This window comes from Ursus arctos, unplaced genomic scaffold (assembly GCF_023065955.2).
Source record: "Ursus arctos isolate Adak ecotype North America unplaced genomic scaffold, UrsArc2.0 scaffold_8, whole genome shotgun sequence".
In the NCBI taxonomy this organism is placed as follows: domain Eukaryota; kingdom Metazoa; phylum Chordata; class Mammalia; order Carnivora; family Ursidae; genus Ursus; species Ursus arctos.
The window spans coordinates 17,698,744-17,722,245 of NW_026623100.1; the positions used below are offsets into that span (position 1 = coordinate 17,698,744).

A 23,502-nucleotide genomic window follows, 5' to 3' on the forward strand; every position below is an offset into this window, starting at 1 on the left:
CTGGCTATCTGTATATCTTCTTTGAAATTCAGGTCCTCTGCCCACTTTTTAATCAAATAATTTGCTTTTTGATTTTGGGGGGATTTTTTGGTCATGAGTTGTATTTTTCATATATTTTGGATACTAACCCCTTATCGGATATGTCATTTGCAAATATCTTCTCTACTCAATAGGTTGCCTTTTTGTTTTGTTGATGATTTCCTTTGCTGTACAGACTTTTTTTATGTAGTCCCAACAGTTATTTTTGCTTTGGTTTCCCTTGCCTGAGGAGACCTATCCATACACATGTTGCGAAGGCCGATGTCCAAGAGATGATTGCCCATGTTTTTTTTTCTAGGAGTTTTATGGTTTCAGATTACATATTAGGTCTTTAATTCATTTTGAGTTTATTTTTGTGTGTGGTTTCATTCTTTTGCATGTGGTTGTCTTATTTTCCCAACACCACATATTGAAGAGACTGTCTTTCTCCCATTGTGTATTCTTGCCTCCATTTTCATAGATTAATTGGCCATGTATGTGTGGGCTCATTTCTGGGCTTTCTATCCTGTTCCATTGATCTATGTATCTGTTCTTGTGCCTGTACCATACTGTTTTGATTACTATAGCTTTGTAATATTTCTTGAAATCCGGGATGGCAATACGTCCAAGCTTTTTTCTTCTGTCTCAGGATGGCTTTGGGTCTTTCTTTTGTCCACACAAACTTTAGGTTGGTTCTAGCTCTGTGAAAAATGCTGTTGGTATTTTCATAGGGATTGCATTAAATGTGTAGATTTCTTTGGGTTCTATAGACATTTGAGTAATATTTGTTCTTCCAATCTATAAGCATGGAATGTCTTTCAATTTCTTTCGTTAGTGTTTTATAGTTTTCAGAGTACAGTTCTTTCACTCCTTTATTTAGGTTTATTCCTAGGTATCTTACTATTTTTGGTGCAATTGCAAATGGGATTGTTTTCTTGATTTCTATTTCTGCTGCTTCATGCTACTGCCTTTTTTTTTTTTTTAAAGTCTACTTTGTCTGATGTAAGTATGACTAGCCTGGATTTGTTGTTGTTTTTGTTCCATTTGCATGGAATATCTTTTGTTATCCCTTCACTTTTAGTGTGTATGTGTCTTTAGGTCTTAGGTGAATCTCTGTAGGCAGCATATATAGATGGGTCTTGTTTTTTTTATCCACTGACTCCTAGTATCCTTTGATTGGAGCATTTTGACCGTTTATTATTTTCTGGTTGTTTTTGTAGTTCTTTCCTTTTCCTTTTTTTTTTTTTTTTTCTCGCTAGGTCCCCTTGTGGTTTGATGGTTTTCTTTAGTGTTATGCTTGGATTCCTTTCTCTTTCTTTTTGCGTATTGTAGGTTTTTCATTTTCATTACCATGTTCATAATCTTATGGGTATAGCAATCTATTTGTAGTTGATAGTCACTTGACTCTGAACACAGTATAAAAGCACTAAATTTTACTCCCCCCTCCATGTTCTATGTATTTTTCATCTTTTGTGTATCCCTTGACAACTTTTATAGATACAGTAGATCTATGTTTTAATCTCCATACTGGTTTTGTAAGTGATTAATCTACTACCTTTAATATATGTTTGCTTTTACCAGTGAAATTTTTCCTTTTATTATTTTCTTCTTGTTGTGGCCTTTCCTTTCCAGTGAAAGAAGTTCTTTTCCCATTTCTTGTAAAGCTGGTTTAAACTCTTTTAACTTTCCTCCAATTCTAAATAATAACCTTGCTGGGTAGAGTATTTTCTTTAAAATATCATGCCACTCCTTGGGGCTTACAAAAAAAAAAAATCAGCTGATAGCCTTATGGGGGTTCCCTTGTATGTAATTGTCTGCCTTTCTCTTGTTGCTTTTAAGGTTCTCTATCATTAATTTTTGCCAATTAAAATACTGTGTGTCTAAGTATTGTTGTGTTCATCTTGTTCGGGGTTCTCTGTACTTTTTGGACATGTATATATGTTTCCTTCCTCAGATCAGAGAAGTTCATTTCTCCAAGTGGGTTTTCGGTCCCTCCTACTAGGATCCCTATAGTGCGAATGTTATTAGGCTTGATGATGTCACAGAGGTCCCTTAACCTGTTAGGAGTTTATTATTCTTTTTGCTCTGCAGCTTGATTGCTTTGATATTACCCCAGATTGACCTTATGCATCCTCTAATCTGCTGATTTCCTATAGTGTATATTTCAGTTATTGAATTCTTCAACTCTGAATTTTTTATATTTTCTATCTATCTCCTTGTTGAAGTTCTCACTGAATCATCCACTTTTTTCTCAAGACCAGCGAGTATCTTTGAGATTTTTGTCTTGTTCTTTCATTTTGGACATATTCCTCTGTCTCCTCGCCTTGAAGGTAATGGCTTTGTGGAAGATATCCTGTGGTGCCCTGTAGGCCAACCCTCCCTGGTCACCAGAACGAGGTGCTCCAGGGGCATCCCTTGTGTAGGCTGTGTACACCCTCCTTCGGTGACTGAGCTAGCTGAATGACCTGCTACAGCTGCTGCAGGTGTACTGGGCAGGGTGTGCTCCTGGTGCTGTTGAGAGGCCTGGCTGTAGCCATCACCCAGCCTAGCTGTCTGTAATTAGCCTCTGTGACAACTGCAGCCATATGGAAAGGCAGGGTTTGCTCACTGTGCAGCTACCTAAGAGGCCTCATTACAGGACCTGGGTACACTGGTATGCGGGGTTATCTCCCCCTCTACCTATGGCAGGAGTCACTTTGGAAGGCCACCAGTCCCAACCACACTGCCTGCCAGGTATGATAGGGCAGAAGCTGCTTTGAAGGGGTGACTGCCAAGGCAGGTAGGTTGAGTGGGGCAGGCACGTGGTGGTAGCAGTGTAAATGGGAAGTGTTTGTTAGAACCAGCTCCATCAAGCATCTGGCTGTCATTGCTGGGGGAAGGCAAGGAAAATGGTGCTCACCAGTGTTCTTATTCCTGGAAAAATCTGCAGATTCCTGCCCCTCTGGCACATGTCCTAAAATTAGTCAAGAAGTGTCGAAGTATATCATAGGTGCTTTTCAAACTGCTGCTTCCATGCTGTGTCTCAGGTTGAATTATTTAGCCTGTTTTCTCTTTAAGGGTAGGGACTTGGAGTTAAACCCCACTGATTTTTTCTGAAAGATTTTATTTATTTGACAGAGAGAGGGAGAAGCAGGCTCTCCACTGAGCAGGGAGCCTGATGTGGGGCTCTATCTCAGGGTCCTGGGGTCATGACCTGAGCCACCCCAAGCCCTGCTGATTTTTAAAGCTCCCAGAGTTAAAACTACTGTTTTAAAACCAGACATTATGGAGACTTTTTATTATCCCCATCATTACATACACATTTTGTTTAGATCTTTCTACAATATTTTATTTGCTTAACAAAAACGTATGTGCTGCTTACTGTATGCTAGTGCAGGTCTAAGCCCTCTGCAAATAAAACTCATTTCAATAACATAGTAATCCTATGAGGTTATATTACTATTCCCATTTTACAAACAAGGAAACTGAGCACAAAGTCATTTGCGCAAGTTATATAGCTACTAGATTTTGAATTGAGGCAATTAGGGCCCCAAGGGTTTTGTTCTGAGCCACTATATGACTGTTGGATCTAACGTTGGGTCGCTTGTGGCTTGGGGTTATGAACATCTGAGTTTTACTGGAGGTAGAACTTGTTTTGGGGTAAAATCCAAGAGGAGATAGCAAGTTTTTCTAAGTTCCTCCCATAAAGTTTTAGGTTAGACATAATAGACATAAAGTCCCAACGACTGGTTAGTATTAGAACACTATAACATGGAGGCAGAAAGGGAAACCATGATATTCCTGCTCAGTCTAAGCAAGTCATCGGACACTTTTTAATAACTTTGAGTTATAGTTGTACTCAGAGATAGATATATATCTAACTTTTGGCAAATGATGATGAAACCATCATCAAAATCTAGATAATGAGTATAGGCATCATACCAATAGTTCACTGCTCTACTTTGCAATCTCTGCCCTGCCACCTTCCCCAGGAAACTGATCTGCTTTCTGTCACTAGCGTGCATTTTTGAGATTTTTATAAAAATGGAACCATGGAATCATAAGGTATGTCCCTTTTTTTTGGTCTTCTTTTTCTCATAAAGAGACCCATCCCTATTTTTTCATATATGAATAGTTTACTCCTTTAGTTGCTAAGCAGTGTTCCATTGTATGGATATACCACATTTGTTTATCCATTCACCTGTCAATGGATATTTGGTTAGTTTCCAGTTTTAACATATTCCAAATAAATAAAGCTGCTATGAACATTTGTATATAAGTATTTTTATAAACTTATTTCACTTGGATAAACTCCCAGGAGCAGAAGGGATGAAAAAGAGGATAGATACACACTTAAACTACCAAGTTGTTTTCCAAAGTAATCATGTCATTTTACATTACCATCAGTAGTGTATGAGCAGTCCACTTTCTCCACATCCTCGTCAACATTTGGTATGGGCAGTCTTTTAATTTTAGGCATTCTGATATGTATTTCAACCTAACTTTCCTTTCCTTTCCCTAATGACTTGAGCACTTTTTAAAAATTGGTGAAGCATTGGTTGAATTCCCCCCCCCCCCATTATTGAGATTTGAGAATTGTTCTTTAACACATATCTGATTTGCTAATGTTTTCTTTCTCACCTCTTTTGATTACTGGACCTTTATACTAACTCGGGTGGTATAAGACTTCTAAACTTTCTTTTTTGAAGACAATTTGATTAACGTAGATTCGTCCCCTCTTGGACCCTACTTGATAGTACTTTTTTCCCTTCCTTTTCTGTTGGCTTCAAGGACTCAACCCTCTTTCCTTCTGGAAACTGCTAATGCCCCTCTTCCTCTTTGAGCCTTTATCCTTGCAAGCCTGCCTGCAGAGGGAGAAGCTATATTTCTGCTTTCTTCTTTCTTACTGTCCTGAAGATAAGCACACAGACCCTTTTTATTTTAAGAAGGTTAGTGCTAATCACTATGGGGAAACAGATGGTAATAGCAAAAATAGCATTACCAGGAAAGTTAAAAGGTTCTAGAAATATTACAAAATTCTTACAGTTGTATTCTCTGGTCCATGGTTCTTGACTCCGCATAAAGGGATAACAATCAGCTGTTTGTTTACTGTTTTTATTGTTTGTAGGTGGAGCTCCTTATCCAATCTTTCTAGTCAGAATGCAATAAAACTGAATAGTCAGTAAAGACACTGTATTCCCTCAAGTGGGAAGAAGTTTATATCTCTGAAGATACTCAAGCTTGGTGATAGCTGTAGTCTATCCAAGAATAGCTGATTAGGGTATCTCAGCACAATGACTCTGGGGTTGCACAGGTGAATCCATACCAGGAAACCCTTGGAAATAAAATTCAGAATCGGAATTCCATTAGTGAGCTTCCAGAGGCTAGGAAACCAGAGACCAACTCAGAGTTCTCAGAAATTTGTGGGTAGTTTTAGGGTCTCTGAATGATGGAGAGCAGGTGAGGAGTGGCAGCCAGTCCAGGGTTAAGACAACCAGAAACAAAATATCCTACATAGTAGACAGTGATGGCTGGAATTAGAAAGGAAGTGTTGAAAAGCCAGTCTCAATGGTAGACTGAGTTGAATAGCAGTGAAGGCAGGAGTCATTTAGTGTTAAAGTGTAGTGGTGTCAGAGAGCCATGCCAGCAGCATGGCACAGTGTCCTTGAAGGTTTCTGGGATTTAGCTACATGGGGTTCTTTTTTTTTTCACCTGGTCTGTCTTAAAGATGATGACTTCCTTTGCCAATTATCTACTTCCTTACATGGCGTCAGCTCACTTGAACCTGCCGTGTAAGTAAGTTCATAGATGGTTAGAGGTAGCATAAACACTGCGTGATCCTCTATTTCAGCCCCCTCACTTACCACATAATGAAAAAGAAAGATAAACATTAATTTTTTAAAAATATGAGACATTGTGTTGGTCCATGAGGTATCAGGGAAGAGTATCCAAACAGATGTCGACAGGCCTCGAGAAGATTACTACTCAAGTCCTTCCTGCGTTATGAATTTATCCTCTGTGGCACCTTTCTCCTTGTGCAGTTGCATAGTTTCAATATCAAATGAGATGATGTTTGTGAAAGCTCTTTGCAAGTTGGGAAGACAGCAGAAAAATAAAGTCCTGGGCTCAGTCAATGATGCATTTAAATCACCCACTGGGTGGTTCCAGGAACCAGAATTTGGAAAATTGGTGGAAGATTATATGTAGGTGCATATAAGGAAAAAGAAACGACCAGCAAATATCTGCAAACGAGGGGCACTGGGACACAACTCTCAATAATAACAGTTACCATTTGCTGCACATATACTACATTCTCCTCTCATTTCATTCTCACAGTGAGCTCTCCATGATTCCCTCTATTTTAAGAATGGGGCGATGGAGACTCTGTCTCCAAAGCCAAGCAGCTGAGGCAGGGTTGTAAGCCCATGTGCTGAGCTAACTACACTGTCCTACTTCCCTAATAAATGCAAAAGTTCCTGGGAGATGTTTGGGCACGCTAGGTTATCACGTGATAGCCAGCCTACCACAATAGGCCTGATTTTATTCCCTATCAAGAGATTTCTAAGAGGTGGGTAGGTACTTATTAAGGTGATGCCCCAGGAGAAAGTGAGAGTTCAAAGACCAAAGTAGGCTCTCCAGGGGAGATTTCAGTCAAGGGATTAACTAACTGCCATCAACAAATGTAAGAGGCAGACTTACTTCCCCTAACCTACTGTTTGGAAAATAGGGTATGAAACTGCCTCATTAAAAGGGGACAGTAGAGCCTTCTATTTTACTGATAAAGCATTTATGAGGGCGGCAGAGGCACTGGCCCCACTGTCAGTCCAGAGAGCTAATTAAGCTTAGAAAGGGCCTTAATGGATTGGAGAAACAGAGAAAATCTCTTCTCTTTCCCAAGCTCCTCACTCCTATCTATGCAGGAATAGCTCATTAACATCAGGGTTCGGATTATGTAAGACCCAGGGATTTGCTGTCCAAAGGAAGGGAGGAACTATTTTGAGATTCCAGTAACAATAAAGAGGAATGAAAAATTCCTGCAGGTGGGCTTAACTTTGCGGACAGCAGAAACCGGAATTAACAGATTTTGACAAAAACTGATTTAGACCCCCATTACCAGATTTACTGAAAGGAGATTGAAATGAATCCTCTGGAGGCCTGAAGAACCTAGCTTGGGGCTTGCACCTTGGGTTGTTTGTGAATATTAAACGACAGTGCAGTGATTCTAAAGAAAAGGCTATTTTGCCCTTCAGGGGGTGGTTGACAATGTCTAGAGACATTGTTTATTGCCAGTAGGGTGCTGCTGGCATCTCGTGGGTGGAGAGACCAAGGATGCTACTAAACAGCCTACAGTACACAGGACAGCCACCCCCAGCACACACAAAGAAGTATCCAGCCCAAAATGTGAACAGTGCTGAGATCGAGAAACCCTGCACCCTAGGACAAAAAAGAAATTCTTAGGACAGTACCTGGCACAGAGTGAGCTCTCAGTAAGTGTCAGCTGTTGCTTTTATAACTACAGAGCCAACACAGCCCAAAACTGCTCTGGCGAGGAAACTACTCCTGCTGCCACAAAACAGCTGACTTTTCAGTGGTCCCAGCTGTTGAGCCAAGAACTCAGTCTGCCTGTAACTACTCCTGCTTCCAGAGACAGACTCCTACAAGGTTTCTGATTCTTAGCATCATTAACTCCTGGGTCAAAGTGGGTTGGTATAAGTGATTGATGAAATATGGATCATGTCAGAGCTGCAAGGGAGGATGGAAGGGTATCATCTGAGACTTTCCTGCTTTCCACAAGGCTTCCTAAGATGGAGAGTCCCCAAACAGAGGAAGGAATTCAGTTAGACAAAAATAACAACAAATACCTGTTACACTGCAGTACTGAAGTCAACGATTCTGAGAACGGTTAGAGATTCATCGTCATGAAAACAGTTCTTCCTATGTTGTCTTAAAACAGTAGAAAGTTTAAGGAGTACACCTAGGAGAGAAAGAGAAACTTCTACTGTTCTTTCATCCCACTGTAACGATTAATACACAAGTCATTCTTAACACTCCAGTTATCAAATGGTTGGTTCTAACCTATGTCTTAGCAACATCGCTGTAGCATTTGATACTTTTGACTCTATTTAAAATTCTTCAGTCTTTTGATTTCTGTCTTACCCTTGTTGATCTCTTGGGTTGGGTTCTTTTCTTATGCCTGTCTCTTAAGTTACCCAGGGTTTCATCCTTGTTTTTCTTTTTACTCTCTACATCCACTAGTCAATTCTGTCTGTGTCCATGGATTCTACTACCAGCTGAGGCTGAATGATACTTATATTTAAGGCCTTGCTACACGTCTCTCCCTCAAACACTGATCCGGGTGGGTAGACACCTACCTACTTATCATCTTCATTATCCCATGGCATTTCAGCATCAGTCTGTCTAGGATGGACACCATTATTTATCTTTCTCCTCTAACTACCTTTCCCCATATTTTCTATCCTATTCAGCATTGCCAATATTTGTAAAAACACTTAAGAAGAAAATCATTCTAGACACCTCCTTTTTTACTGCCCATATCCAGTCAGCAATTAAGTCCTTTTAACCTTCTGTAACGTATCTGCCCCTTCCTCTCTAACCAAAATTATTATGTTTTAAGTAAGCTCTGTGCCCAACATGGGGCTTGAACACATGACCCCAAGATCAAGAGTATGCTCTACTGACTGAGCCATCCAGGTGCCCCTCCAACTAAAATTGTTACCATGTATCATCAACCACATTAGACCATAATTTCCTTGAGATCAGTAATATGTCATACTCAAATTTCTATCTGCATAACTGAGAAGTGAGACCACCTGTCAGTATGACTTCACTATAAAAATAAAAATGTAAACTGATAAAAAATTGTTTCAGGAAATTCTGGCAAACCATTTTATTTAGGAAACCAATTTGCTCATCAGGGAAAACGGTTATCTTATTGGACAACATTCTTCTCACTTGGGCATACAGCCCATTTATCAGACAACTGTTTTCTCACCAAGAACCATAAATTTAGGGGTGGCCCAATCAGTTAAGTGCCCAGCTCTTGGTTTCGGCTCTGGTCATGATCTCAGGGTCGTGAGATTGAGCCCCGTGTAGGACTGTGTCTCTCACACTAAGTCTTCGAGAACCTTAAATTTTGCATTTTGGCCAATTCCAAAAACCTCCCCACTTTCAAAGACAAACACCATTTGAGTTCAATCCACAAAACCCTAACTTCCTCTTTGGGATACTAAGATTTTCAATGCAGTTTTCTCCCTTGCTACAGTGCATCTCATAAATTCAGCTTTGCCTGATCAACAGGACTTTTGGGTGGATGCTGTAAAAGAGTCAACAAACAATAGAACCAAACACAGTCCCTGGCACACAGTGTTAACTCAACAGAGGCTTTTTTCCTTAAGTAGGCAGAAATTGCAGTAGAGCGTTGTATGAGAGAAGTGTGGAAAGGAAAGATAGATGTTTTTGCTCATTTCTATACTAAAGGGATCCTGTGTGACCTGGCAGAAGTATTTCATGGTTCTCATATAATAAGGAAATGTTGATCTGATCTCATATTAGCAGCAATAAACCCAAGTGCTAAAGGTATTTGGCATTTCCTATTGCTCAATCTGAAATGATGACTCAGTATTCCTGATTTCCCTAGGCCCGACTGTAACAAATAAAATGAGTCCTTGTTGTTCCTAGGATTCCATTTTCTACTTTATTCATCTGTCCTTCCCTCTGCTTGTGCTTCTAAGAATCTAACCTTTTCACCTACAGTGAGGATTAAAAATTGTTCTGATAGGCTCAGCTACACTACGGTATTACCTTTAATAGAAGATGTTTGAACATAAAGGTGTTTTTGTGTTGGGAATGAATGAATCCATCAGTTGAATGAGCCAACAGGAGCTTTGCAGAGGGTAGGAAAAGGCGGGGGAATAAATGACACATAGTTGATCCTTGATATTCTGAAAGGAATTGTCATGAGACCTTAAATCTCTGAATTCACAAATATCAGCAGGCCTTACTATTCCCTCCAGGTAACTAATAGGCTCAGATATAAGTAAGTTCCCCCTGAATTGCAGATGCAGAATTGATGAGCAGTCAGCCTGACGAACTTACTAGCTATAATATTGCTCTTCCACCCCACTCTCCATTTACGTCCCCAAATCTCATGCATCAGCAAAATAACAAATTACTCTCTGTTATAAATTTTTGAACACACAGTAACTATTGAAACCTAAATATTAAAGTTGGGAATGACATGGTTTTAATGTGTAAGACTTGCTCTCATTTACTTGATGATAATTCTGAAATTAGAATCCTGAACTTACAATGGTTTTATGTTCACCTTGGCAGAGGGCATGATGCTGAACAGAGTAGGTGTTCAAGTTTTTACTGAAGACAAAAATTAACTTCCCCTAGTGAAGTGGAATGCAGAACATAATAACTTGCCTCAGGTCATACAAGGAGTCATTGGTGGCGCCTGATACGGTGACTACACATGGATTCTCCCAGGGAAGTCCCTATTTATACCCATTTTCCTATTCAGTTCTACTTAGCATTTTCTAGAACAAAAGTATCCAAATTTGGATGGTAAATTATAAGATCACCGATGGTAAATTATAAGATCACCCACTGTCTAACCCTGATCTTTTCTCTAAGTTTGAAACTGGTTTTCTTTTTTTTTGTTTGGAAAATGTCTTTCCTGGAGTTTAAAAAGCAGTCTTTAGGCTTTTTCCCTGTGAATAAGAAAGTACAGAGAGCTAACGCATATTGTGAGAAGTTCTCTCAACTTAATCCAGGGGTACTTGCCCTGCAATTCAGAAACTCAGTATTTCATGAATTTCATGAGTAGGAAATACCCTAGAATATTTAAATTAAATAATTATGAAATTAAAACACACTTCCCAATCTTCCCTGCTGATGTTTAAATGAATGATCTTCCTTTATTATCCATCAGGTGAGGGGAATGGACCTGGCCCTCGGTCATAACATTCTTAAAGCTCAGCGAGATGGTCAGTCAGTATGTGAACCTGTATGTGTCATTTCTGAGGGATTCACATAGAAGAAACATGAAATTACCTGATAGATCTTGCAAGAAACGCTGTGAACTTGTCACTGTTTTCCGTTTCTAGAGGAAAAGTTTCTGCACTTTGAGTTTGTGCTGAGGCTCCTGATTTCCCTGCATGGGCCAATAGAAGATAAACATTTATTCATTCATACATGCAATGAGTATTTATTGGGTATTTGCTATGTAATAGGCACAATTTCCGTTTCTAGCAGACACTGAGATGGATAAAACAGAGTATCGGTTTTCAAGTATCTTTTGATACGTGGCTAGGGCTGAAAAGCTAAAGTTTTATTTTCTCACAGAGAAGTGAAAGGAAATAATATTTGAGAGCTATACAATTTTAAAAGCGCTTATGTTCCTATGTGTTCAGATCATCTCCTGTTGACCTTCAGAGGTACCTACATAAGGCAAAATCATCTTTCCTGGGAGGGTTCTCTTTACTTTTCATATAGATTCCTATTATTATAGACAAATACTTGATGTTCCACTCCTTGAGTTTTTTTTTTTTCCTTCTCAACATAAGCGCAATTTACAAAAATTTCTAAGCCACAGTAATTCTTGAAATGGAAAATAACTCTTCAGTTATCATTTTGGCATGACTGTGGCCTTCCCCAAAGACTCCATCCTTCGAGCCCAGTTACTAGGAACACTGTCCCGCGTGATAAATCCAAAATGCCGCTCCGTCACTTACTCCAGTGTACACAGCTTCTAATAGCACTAAGTATCGGGTGGGAACAAATCTCTTTTCTTCTGTGAATGCGAGGCCCGATTCTCTTGTTTTTGACGCCAAACAGAGGGAGTCAGCGTGACTGCTCTCCTAGAAGAACAGTCCTAAGGCTTCTGCTAATTGAACCGCTGGCACATTACTGAGGTTCGTAAGACACGGAATTATACCTTAGGAAATAAAACACGCTTGAAACAGAAAAGGGACAATTTCAGGCTCTATAATAGCCAAAAAAAAAAAAAAAAATGCCATGAGAGGAGGGAGCCAGAACGAGGATCTTAGAGAAAATGAGACTGCTGGTAGGCACTGACGCACAGAGGAAGGCTAGGCAGAGAGGAGAGGTCAGGAAGTGGGCAGAGACAGTTTCATGAGAGGATGATTTTGTATCGCAGGGTTTAACTTTAGGCTGCAAATGATCCCTGTTAGGAATAAATAAAGGTATTTCTTAAGTAATGAAGGTAAGAATAACACATTCTTATTAAAGAAAACATAAATACATTTAAGATAGAACAACCAAAATTACTTCTCATTACACCATCCCCTCCCAGCTAAAAGCATGGTTTCAATCAAGTCTATATCATGTGGATTTTTTAAATTTAACTTTACAACAATAAGCAGTTTCCACATTAATTATGCATTTATTTTATTTCATAATCTACCATAGTTTCATTTAATAATTCACATATCATTATACCTCTGAATAAGCTCACATTCATTATTATAAATCATTTTGCTATTAACATCTTTGTACTCAACACTACTGTTCCATCATATTGGCACTTAGAGGGGGAGGAGACAAAACACAGACTGTGGATGTGATTAGATAAGACTCGATTTCAAGTTCTGCCACTTCCAGCTTTTGATCCCAAGCAGTGTGTCTGACTCCCCTTGAGCCTTGGTTTCTTGAGATATAAAATGTGCATTGCTATGATGACTTTGTAGTCATACTAATTCTTAAAATTAGTATGGAGTGCTTAGAACAGTTGTTGCCACATAGTGGATGCTCAGTAAATTATGATTATTGTCAATACTGTTACTAGTATTAAGCTTGATATTATGTGGCTCTTTTGGAGATAAGGGGGATTCTTGAATAAAACTGTCTCTTGTAAGGTAGGGGAATCCCGTAAGGAAAACATGAGAAATAAGTTGCCTAAGTGGTAACCTCACTTAGGCAATTGGAAGGTCTGCTCCAATCCTGACCCTAAGCCTCTAGAGGTCCCCTTTTCCAGGAGCTGTTTAGGATTCTAGAGCACGAGTGTTTAATTACCGATTTCCTCAAAATAAAGTCTTTTTTATTTTTTTCCCCAAGTTAAATAATGTTTCTCAGACTAATCCTTTGAATTCTATTTAAGGCTGTGATATGACTCCTACCCCCAACATAAATAATTCCTAATTTGGGACAGAAAATAAAAAATTTGAAATTGCCTAATGTCAGAAGAACAGAAACTATATAATTGAACTCTCTAATTCCAAATCTTTTTCTAGCACAATGCACTAAATGGCCAAGAGCTGAAAAGAGACCTCATAAAAATACTTTGATAGGTATTTTATTACTAAAATCTTAATATATATATTTTTGCATTCCTGTAAGTCCTTCAAAGATTTAGTCTCTCAATTATCAATCAAAAGAACTCATAAAGGTAGAGCCAGTGGACCAGGCAGGATTAGAGCTGCCTGGGGAGACAGATGCATTTGCCACAGCACCTGAGCTTTAAACGACCTTACTCATTCCTGGACCAAGTGACAGCTGACAGACAGAGTGGCTCATGATGAACCGTTTAGATTTTTTAAAAGCCACAGCCTCTGCTTCTTAGGCCTAATTAAGATTGAGGCTAAATGGTTTGATTCCTGTTTGTGAGAAGTCAGAAACCTGTTTTCTTTAAACAAAAAACTGGCAAATGGAGTGCTTAAAAAGTTACTGAAATGTGTTTGTTTTCTTTCATTTTTTTTCTCCTGAAAAGTAACAAAGAAAAGACACGACCGTACTCAAATTTTGGCACCTTAACTGCATTGTTCCTACCTGCTTGGAATTGGATAGCATTTTGCTTCTTTCCTAGGATTGAATGGCAATTGTGAAGGGTTTTTGAGTTTTGTAATAAATATTCTCAGTGAAGGTGTTGAAAAGCCTTGTCCTCTTTATATAGATTTGCTTTTCCATGGGCATATCACAACTGTCATTGACATTATTAAAACTATTAGTTTAGGAAATTAATATAATACTTCTTTTTTTCTTCTAATACGGAAATAGAACTTCATCATTTTCTTCTCAAGCTCATGTTCCATTGAAGGTGTGTCCTAAAACTTTAGATGTGTTTTCCTATCTTTCAGTTTATCCTACCATCTCTCATCAGTTATATGTAAACAAACATTTAAATACAGTGAAAGAACTTGCAGTTAAGGCATTCAGTATTGACTTTCTTTATAATGTTCAGCTTTAATAAAGAAAGTGAGGAAAAGGAACCAGAACAGGGCACAGGCTATGTAAGGTGAGTGACGAAGAGGGCAGATGTTTGGGGGTTTAAAAGGAGCCATTGCTAGGGGCTGTAAATGCTGTGTGTGTTTTTCTATACCATAGATGTACAGTATATCTGTTTTGTGCTATATATTCATCTGTGCTTTAAAAAGATTACGTTAGAGTCCAATATGACGGGTGTCCTTATTACAAAAGGGAAATTTGGACACTCTAAGTCTACTGGGGCTAGCCTGATAAAATATCAGAAACTGAGGAGCTTAAACAACTGAAATTTACCTTCTTACAAAAGTTGAAGTAAAGGTGCCATCAGGGTTGGTGTCTGGTGAGACCTCTCGTACTAGCTTATAGATGGCCATCTTCCCATCGTGTCTTCATACAGGTCTTCTGTACACATGCAGAGATCTCTTAATCTTCTTCTGAGGACACCATCCTATCAGATTAAGGCTCCACCCTTACAACCTCATTTAACCTTAATTACCTCCTTGTAGGGCCTGCCTCCAGATACAGTTCCACCGTGAATTAGAGTTTTAACGTAAGAATTGGTAGGGGGCACAATTCAGTCCACAAGAGACACATAAAAGAAGATGATATATAGAGAGAGGGAACACAGGAAGGAACCTACCCTCTTGACACCTCAATTTCAGATTTCTAGCTTCCAGGACTATGAGGCAATAAATTTCTGTTGCTTAAGGCAGCCCTAACAGACTAATCCTGCATGCCCTTCATGATCTCCTAAAATAGAAGTGATCTATGTTAGCCTCACGGTCATTATAATCACTGACACACTTGAGGCCTGCTCAAAGGAGCAAAAGAAAAGTAAATTAAGCCTATGTCTTGTAAAACAAATTTTGGAAGCTTTTATCAGACTGATATCTGGTACATCATTTTCTTTTAGGCTTTGCTGTTACTGTGAAAAGCTAGCCACCTCTCAGGCATTTTGGAGCAACTGCTCTGAGGGTCTAAGATGGTCATGTAAGAAGATCTTAAACTCAAGCCCTCCACAGACACAAATATATACCTGTTTAGAGAGCGATTCGTCTTGAAGAAGAACTGAGGTATGACTGAATAGCTTCGGCACAACAAAAGTAGACCACATAGAGAATGGCAAGAAAGACATGGTAACAGAGGGAACCCGACCTCTGACACTGAGAACTTCAGTGGGCAGGGATGGTAGAGAGAGACCACAAACAGGTTCCTCTGCCCAGGGGCACAGAAAGAATCCATGGTTTGTAAGAGCAACTAGAATAGCACTCCACCAAATGGCAGGTGAGAGTGGCAGGTGAGAGCTGGGAGCTCTTTCCAGGTTGGAAGGGTTGGTAAATGCCGTAGTTTACATTTCACCACCATCTTGATAGATAGGCCTACTGCCTCAGTAAGCCCCAGACTCCTAGCCCACACCAACAAAAAGTCCTAGCCACTCTACTGTGATGTATACTGGGAGACCCTTGGTCAGCACTTATTACATGGCTCCAGCCATCTCACCACAGTGACACAGGTGCAAAGCACTCTGAAACACACCAGGCACATCTCACTTTGGTTCCAGATGACTTGCCAGGGTCTTCCAGTACAGAATACCCTGGAACTCCCCTAGAGTGTGCTCACTTCAGCTCCAGTCATCCAGACAAAGTAACCAGGCTCATACAAGACCATGAAAGAAGATAGATAAAACTTACTTCAGGAAAAAAACATAAATGAAATGGAGATAAGCAATCTATTGGATACTCACTAGACAGACTGGAGAGAAAAGCAGCTGAACTCTGAGAACGTCAATAAAGAGATGGAAAAATTCAGGAGAGGGAATCAACAGATGATTAGAGGATGCAGAAGAATGGATCAGCAATCTGGAAGATAGATAGAGTAATGGAAAGCAACCAGGGTGAACAACAAAAAGAAAAAAAAGCATTTTAAAAAATAAAGGCAGGTTAAGGGATCTATCAGACATCAAGCAAGCAAACATTTGCATGATAGGGGTCCCAGAAAGAGAATACAGAGATAAAGGGGCAGAAAAATAAATAATAGCCGAAAACTTGGCTAACATACATAAGGAAAGACACATCTAAGTTTAGGAAGCAAAGAGATTGAACCCAAAGAAGTGTCACACTATGACACATAATAATTAAAATGTCAGAAACCAGAGATGAGATTAAGAAGGAATTTTAAAAGCAGTAAGAGAAAAACAACTAGTTACATACAAAAGGAAACCCCATAAGAGGAGTACTAGCTGATTTTTCAGCAGAAACTATGCAGGCCTAAAGAGAGTGACATGGTATATTCAAAATGCTAAAAGGAAAAAACCTAAAAGCTCATTCAGAATTGAGAAAAAGAGTTTTCCAACAAGCAAAAGTTAAAGGAATTCGTCACCACTAAACCAGCATTACACGAAATATTAAAGGGACTTTAGCTGGAAAAGAAAAGGCCTTAATTAGAAGAAAATTAGGAAAGGAAAACATTTCCTGAGTAAAATTAAATGTGTAGTAAAGGCAGTAGAGCTAGTATGAAGGTAAAAAGACAAAAGGAATAAAAATTCTATCTAGGTAAGGGGATTCAAACAATAAAACAGGACAACATATACATAGAATATGAAAATGGGGAGTAAAAGTGAAGTGCTTTTAGAATTTGTTTGAACTTCAGTGACCATGGACTTAACACAAACTGCTAAATACTTAGGATGTTGTATGTGAACCTTGGAGAACCAATAATAGACACACAAAAAATAAGCCTAAAGTCATCAATCGTGATGAAAGAGAGCAGGATAATAAGAAAGGAGCACAAACACAACCAGAAACTGTGAACAAAATGGCAACAAATGCACACTTAAGATACAAATGGACTAAACAATCCAATCAAAAGACATAGGTCTTGTGTTTTTTTTTATCCTGTCATCCATCTATATGCTGCCTACAAGAGACTCACTTCAGACCTAAAGACACATACAGACAAATAGCCCAGGGTATCAGTGCTACATCTGACATAATAGACTTTAAAACCAAGACTGTAACGAGACAAAGAAAGAGGGATGAATCCAACAAGGGATCTATCAGACATTACAAGAGGATGTAATAATTCTAAATATCTACACACCCAACATTGGAGCACCTAGTACATAAAGCAGATATTAACAAACAGGGTACTTTCATGTCCCACTTACATCAATGGATAGATTGACCAGACACAAAATCAATGAGGAAACAGTGTCTTTGAATGATGCGTTAAACCAAATAGACTTAACAGATCTATATACAACATTCCATCCTAAAACAGAATACACATTCTTTTCAAGTGCACATAGAACACTCTCCAGGATAGATCACAGCAGGCCACAAAGTAAATCTCAATAAAGTTAAGATGATTGAAACGTCAAGCATCTTTTCTGGCCACAGTAGTATGAAATTAAAAATCAATTATAAGAAAAAACTGTAAAAAAAACCACAAACACGTGGAAGCTAAACAACCAATGAGTCGATGAAGAAATGAAAGAGGAACTTTAAAAATACATGGAGACAAATGAAAATTGAAACACAGGGCTTCAAAATCTTTGGGATGAAGCAAAAGCAGTCCTAAGAGGGATGTTTACAGCAATACATTCCTATCTCAAGAAACAAAATATCTAACAATCTAAACTTACACCTAGAGTAACTAGAAACATGATAAACAAAGCCTAAAGTTATTGGAGGAAGAAAGTCGAGTGGAAATGAGATAAGATCATGAAACCAAGAGCTGGTTCTTAAAAAAAAAAAAAATTGATAAACCTTTAGCGGACCCAAATAAATAAAATCAAAAATGAAAAAAGACAGTAACAAGGAATGCCACAGAAATACAAAGGATTATAAGGGACTACAATGAAAAATTATATGCCCACAACTTGAACAACCTAGAAGAAATTAATAAATTCCTGGTAACAATCTTCCAAAACTGAATAAGGAAGAAATACATAATCCAGACAGATTACTAATAACAAAATTGAATCAGTTATCAAAAAACTTCCAACAAAGTACAGGACCAGATGCCTTCACCTGTGACTGCTACAAAACAGAGAAGAGTTGATAGCTTTTATTCTTAAATTATTCTCCTTAAGCTATTCTCCTTTTCCAGAAAATAGAAGAGGAAGGAAAGCTTCCTAATACATTCTATGAGACCAGCATTACCTGCCTACCATAACCAAAGCCACTACAAAAAAAACCTATAGGCCAGTATCCTCCATAAACATAGAAATATAAACCCTCAACAAAGTATTAGCGAAGCACAATCAACAATGCATTAAAAGGAATCATTTACTATAATCAAGTGGGATTTAGTTTCAGGATAAAGGGATGGTATTTACCAAAGAAAATCACTAATTTGAATAAATATATGCACCCCTATGATTTTTACAGCATAGTTTACAATAGCCAAGTTACAGAAGCAGCCTAAGTGCCCATTGATTGAAGAATGGAGAAAGAAGATGTGGTGTACATATACAACAGATTATTAATCAGCCATAATAAAGAATGAAGATCTTACCATTTGTGACAACAAGGAAGGATCTAGAGGATATTAAGCTAAATTAATTAATTCCGAGAAAGACAAAGACCATATGACTTCCCTTACATGTGGAACCTAAATAAACAAATCGGAAACAGACCCATAAATACGCTGAACAAACTGGTGGTTGCTGGGGGGCAGAGGGAGATACAGGCTTGTAGCCATGGGATGAGTACATCATGGGGATGAAAGGTACAGCGTAGGGAGTATAGCCAATTGGCATTGTAATAGCGTTGTATGGTGACAGATGGAAGCTACGCTTTTGGTAAGCATGACATAATGTATACAGTTGTTGCATCACTGTTGTACACCTGAAAATAATACTTAAAAAAAAAACCAAGGTGGAGAAGAAAGGATGGCACAAATAATGAGGCTACATGAGCAGAGTGGAAATTGAAGATAAACAGCCTTCGGATGGAGAAACTAACGCGTCCTGACAAGTAGTGAATTACCTAAAAGAGTGGAAGTGGAAAATATTTTATCGGTAGAAAGTTTCCAGAAAGCATAGGGATCTGGTGGTGAGGAATGGGAAAATCAGAGATGAGCAAGTGAAACACCTGTTGAACATCCCCAATAAAGATCACTTACTTCTTCGAAGAGCCAAATTACCTAGCTGCCCATGAGGTTAGATTACTGGGATTCTTAATCTCCCTTTAGCAAAGTGTCTGCTTTTGGTTAAGAGACAACCTCTTTAATACTAAATCATGCAGGCAGAATTGACTGATGCGATAGTGTGGCGTTAACAGCAACTGACATAACATCACGAGGGTTCAAAGATTTAAAGAAGGAAAAAAATGACTTTTAGTCATCTTAGTACAACTCATTTTTTGTAGTAATCTTTAGAGGTCTTTTAGAGGTGTCCTAATTCCATTTTTCTTTGTCTGGTAGAAAATATGTCCCTTTTTTTTTTTTTTTTTTTTTTTAACATTTTGCCAAAGACCCAGATGTCTGCATCTGATTGTGTTGTCCGACAGCAGGTTTTTGGCCTTCTATTTCAACATGTTATATTTTCAACACTCAAAGTAGCTTTTTTTTTTTTTTATGGTGGTTGTTGCATTAGGACATAATGGAAGTTGTTTGCTTTTGTTAGAGAAAAAAATGGAGTGAAATGAACCATGTTTTTTTTAATGCTATTTTTCCTATGAAGATTGTTACTGATGATATGGCAGAAAACATATTGCTGTATTAACAAGGTCATTCAGTCACAAAATCCTATTAATGTGGAAAATGACAGAACCAAGCTATGTGGTGATAAATAAGGCAAATTCTCACCTTGTATTCTTAAAATTCTTTGATCAAATTCACACAGCAGGGAAGCTGAGAACAAATTCAGGAAATGTGCATGATGACTCTGTTAAAAAAAAAAAAAACACACACACACATAATTCATGTATCTTTAGGATTGACTATCTTCTAATTTTACTTTTTAAAAAAATAATGGTAGCCAATTAAATCAAGAAATATTTTCTAATTTATGTTTCTATAAAAGATTTATCTACAGAAGTATAAAGGAACCTACTGAGTAGAAAATTTCAAAATAAACATATACATTCATAATATCCCTGACATGTTTACTTTTTTTGAAACTAAAAGCACCAAATAGTCATTTGCATTTTGAACGATAGCAAACACATTTCAGATTTAGCTGTCAATTTAATGAAGCCTCAAATATTGATTTTAGCAAAACAGTAAAGTAGGAAATAAAAATAAAAAGGATCATTATAATGGTACCCCAGAGGGAATAACTATGGTCACTTCAGTCAATGATAAACTGATTTTAGTGGTATGGACTAGACAAATAAAAATAAAGATTGCCTTGACTTAGCTTAAGCTGAAAAAGAAATCTTTCAGGTTTATGGCTTCATAAATTGTTCTGAATGTTTAACATCCCATGAAAAAGAAGCAAACAATGAAGATCCTTCATTCAAGAAGAGAAAACCAGGTAAAGACTTGTAATTCAGATTAAGCATCTTATCTGTGTTTGCATTGCTGAAGGGCCTCCTTTGACTATGTTCACAGTGTTTCCATGCACACATTACCAACAAACAATTTTACTCTGGGTTTTAAACACCTGGCAGTCTGTATGACTTTAGTATACTAGATTATTTCTTTTAATGCTTTATGACCTTTGGTTGATTACGGATAAACTGTACACGTTTTGAGAATAAACTGGTCTCACACGTAGTGGTAACTTAACCACTTGCTTCCATCAAATATTTCCATTTCTCATTGGACAACAGAAAAAGTCTAGTTATATGGTTATTAACTATGAGGCTGACATGAAACAGGATCATGAAAAAACTAAGTTTTACATCTATCTCCCAGTCAGCATGCTATGTATGGAAGTTTCTCTTGAAACCTCGGAATGCTTCAATCCTGTCTTAATGTTGAACTGGGAATTTCTTAATGAATGCGGCATCATAATAGCCGCTATGTAGGTTAAGCCTGTATCAACCCGGTTCTCTTCCACATTTAAATACAATTCATGGAATGAGAAAGAGATGGTGTTCCAGCTTTGGTTGTTTTACCTATGTCACAGCCTCAGTTACTGATTTACCCACTGCGGTTTGTCATATAAAATGTGTAGTGCATCTTAACAGAACTCCTGTTATTGCACCTATCTGGAATATTCTTACCATGATAGTAAACTTATCTGAAATCTAACCTTCCCTAGAGACCCATGTGAAAGTGTACGTAAGTGACCCATGATAACATTTCCCACTACCAGGGCCAGCAATGACTTGCTCTATTTCCTCAGTCCACTTATATTTGCCCTTATTAGAGACCCTCTTGTTTTATTTCTAGCCTACCATATAAGGCACTCAACATCAAGCATTTCAACTTACATGTTCTCTTCCACAAAGCAGCATACTCTACTACTCTTCTAATAAAATATTTCAATTATTCTTCAATTTTTGCTTTAGTTATTGAGAGACCCCAAACTAAATATCTCTTTTATATTTTATAAATATATATGAATTCCCTTGCCTCTAAACTTCCAATCAATTTTTCCCCTGGATTTGTTTGATTTGTAATTTTCCTGGTGTGACATTTTAACCTGTTAAAAACGTATGGTATCTTTTTAATCAAAAGACAGGTGACTAAATAAAGTAGAAGATTAATATATGCTTGTCAGTGGCTCATTTAAAAACCTGTTGACTCCTGTGCCAAGTTGTTACAAAAATTAGTTCCTGTTTCTAATACATTCAATCTACCAGAAGAAGCTAGGTATATACAAAGGTCAGATTAAGAAACAGTATTATGTATGAAAAAGCAAATGATTGTACTAAATGGATTCAGCCTGAGAAGAAAGGTTTCACTGGGTCATGTAAAATGGGCCATGAAGGAGTATGGAATTTGCCTGAGTGAATTTTGGGGGGAGAATTTTTGAGATGGAATTAGCATAAATCAAGGAAAAGAGAAAAGATCCTATTTACAGTTAATGAATTAGAACCATCCCCAAAGAACTGAGAATAAATCGGATTGGTTGAAATAGATAATATTTAAGTAAAAATATGTTCAAATAAACCATGAAGTACTAGATAGAAAAAAACTATAAAATTGATGAATAAATTTAAGAACTGGTTCTTTGAGAAGAACGATACTGTAGATAAACCTCTTAGATAACCAAAAAAAAAAAATTTGAAAAAAAAAGTGCTAGAATGAGGAAGTGGATACAAAAGAGCTTATTTCAATGAAAATAAGATACCATCTGTTCAACCAGGAAATAAATAAAATGAAAAAGTTGCAATAATTTAATGGAGATAAGTTAGCACAGGAATAAACCTATAGAATAATGAAATTGGGGAAAAGAGCCATTAGGAAGTCTATACACCATATAAATTTAATACATAATAAAGATGGCAATTCAAATTAATTAGAAATAGAACAATTACTCAATAACTAGTCAAGCAACTGGCTGATCAATGAGAAAAATAAAATATTAAAACTTAAATTGGATTCAGAGGGAACATACCTCAACATAATAAGGGACATATATGAAGAACCCACACCTGACATCCTCAGTGGTGAAAAACTGAAAGCTTTTCCCCAAGGTCAGAAACAAGACAAGGATGTCCACTGTCATCACTTTTATTCAACATAGTACTAGAAGTCCTAGCCATAGAAATCATACAAGAAATAAAAAGCATTCAAACAGTTAAAAAAAAAAAAGATGACTGTCATTATTTGCAGAGGACATACAGAGAGAACCCTAAGGATTCCACCAAAAATTATTAGAAGTAATAAAAGAATTAAGTGAAGGTGCAGGATATATAATGAATATACAGAATCTGTCACATTTCTATACACTAATCACAAAGTAAGAGAAAAAAATTGAGAAAACAATCCCATTTACAAGTGCACCAAAAAGAATAAAATATCTAAGAAAAATTTTAACCAAGAAGGTGAAAGACCCACATGAAAACTATAATTCACAGATGAAAGAAATTACGGATGGCACAAATGGCAACATATACCCTACTCATGAATTGGAAGAGTAAATATTGTTAAAACGTCCATATTGCTCAAAGCAATCCGTAGATTCAAAGCAATCCCTATTAAAATACCAATATTTTTCACAAAACTAGAAAAAATAATACTAAAATTTGTATGAAACCACAAAAGCCCTGAATAGCCAAAGCAATCTTGAAAAAGAACAAAGCTGGAGGTATCACAATCTCAGATTTCAAGACACACTTCAGAGCTACAGTAATCAAA

The 23,502-nt window shown here is 37.6% G+C and overlaps 1 long non-coding RNA gene across 1 annotated transcript in view; it reads right to left on the minus strand.

The window, feature by feature from the left end:
- The window catches only part of LOC130543145 (uncharacterized), a 213,649-nt gene that overhangs the window by 13,287 nt on the left and 176,860 nt on the right, over positions 1–23,502 (minus strand). The window contains exons 2-4 of the long non-coding RNA XR_008958240.1: positions 20,056–20,134; positions 11,077–11,176; positions 7,860–7,972 (exon numbers count right to left, since the gene is read on the minus strand). This is a non-coding gene — a long non-coding RNA (uncharacterized LOC130543145). The remainder of the gene's footprint in view (positions 1–7,859; positions 7,973–11,076; positions 11,177–20,055; positions 20,135–23,502) is intronic.